The sequence below is a fragment of the Lotus japonicus genome, chromosome 4 (genome assembly GCF_012489685.1).
Source record: "Lotus japonicus ecotype B-129 chromosome 4, LjGifu_v1.2".
NCBI lineage: Eukaryota > Viridiplantae > Streptophyta > Magnoliopsida > Fabales > Fabaceae > Lotus > Lotus japonicus.
In genome coordinates, this window is record NC_080044.1 from 79640707 (window position 1) to 79642575 (window position 1869).

Consider the following 1869-nt stretch of genomic DNA (forward strand, 5'->3'; position numbering starts at 1 on the left):
TAAGCTCGAAAACGAGTTAGGGTAGTGCGGAGTGCACGCTTGTTGAGCCAACGCATAATTGACCGCGATTAGATTGCGGGGTTCCAAGGGGCGGAGCCCCTGGGTCAGCGGGCAGGGTGCGGGGCATCGCCCCGTTCGAAATTTTTCGAAAAGTTAACTGTTTTATTAACCATTTTCGGTTTCTGAAACAAACTCCAATATAAGGAGTCATTTGGCCTCAAATTGAAACAGACAGAAAACAGAAACCATACATTCTCTCTACATTCATGATCTGTTCTCTATTGCCAAAAACAGATTGTTCTTCAAGAATTATCCCAACAAGGATTTTGTGAACCCAGGCAAGAATAGAGTCGAAATACTTTATTCGGAAAGTGTACGAACACAATTCTTTGAAGTTATCAAGGATTATCAAACCTAAATTTCTAACAAATTCGCACACATGGATTATGAAAAATGAGAAAAAGACAGGATATACAAGAGAAATTAAGCATGGTGAGAATAGCAGGACATGTTCACATTAGAAAAAACACAGATCAAAGAATGAAGTGTGGAATGGGAAACACGTGTTGATAAAGAAGGAAGAAAAAAACATCTAATCATTTTAATTGCAACGCAGCAATGATATATACACACCTCATTTTTTAAACACTTCATTTCCACCTATTTTTGTTTCTATCTCTTTCATCTAGGGGTGAGCATCGGGCCCATTTCGACCCGGACCGAAAAAAACCGAGCCCAAAAAAATGAATTCGGGCAGACCGGTTCGGATGGCCAGACCCGCGGGTGGGAAAAGAAGGGTCCACACGGGTATATACGGTCGGGCCCGGGTGGGAAAATAAAATCCCTCGGAACCCGGCCCAACCCGAAGTGTTTTTTTTTTGTTTTTTTTATTTAGTCAGAACCTGAAGTAAGGCCCAATATTTGCTTCTTTTTGTTTTATTAAGGCCTAATATTAACAACCCAAGCAATAACAGATGACCCAATAAAAAAAATCTGATCTCAACTAGTATAAAGCCTTATTATTAACCCTAATTCTAAAAACCCTAGCTTTCACCTTCTTCCTCACCAGGTGCACGGCCGCCGCCGCCACCACTAAAACCTACTCTCATCAGGCCACCTCCGCCACACCACGCCGTCGCCGTCCATGCCTGTTCATCTTTATCATCAATCGTCCCTTGTCGTTCCAGATTCGAGGCCAACTTCGTCGATCCCGCGCTGTTCCATGCCAACAGGCCACCTCCGCACCACCACGCCACCGCCGTTCCATGGCTGTTCATCTTTATCATCAGTCATCCTTCGTCGTTCCATATTCGAGGCCAGCTTCGTCGATCTCGTGCCGCCACCGCGCCGTTCCATGCCAGCATGTCTGTTCATCTTTGATTTTCTCTTTCTGGTTAACCACCCGCTCCAACCCACCCGAACCGCCCTTTTACCCGCGCCACCCGAACCCGCGCCACCCGATCATGACCACGGTCGGAATCGGTTCAGGAAAATGGTCTTTTAAACCCGAGCAAACCCGGTACTGTTCACCCGAACCCGATCCGACCCACCCGATGCTCACCCCTACTTTCATCTTATCATCTATCACATCTCATACTTTCTCTCTCATACTTTTTCTTTTCACCTCATTTTTGAGGTGTCAACCAATAATTATTCATTGCAACGAGACCATGATCCATTATTGGCATACGAAAGAAGAGTGATGTCACTGAACCTTCTATCATCTTTGGCCTTCTCGATTTTTCACAAGTCAGATTTTTTTGAGTTATTAATAGAGCCGCTAACACATCACATCAATTTTTTTTCTATATATATTTTTTTTTCTATTAACTTTATTTGTTGAGACTTAAAAAAAAAACTTTTTATTCT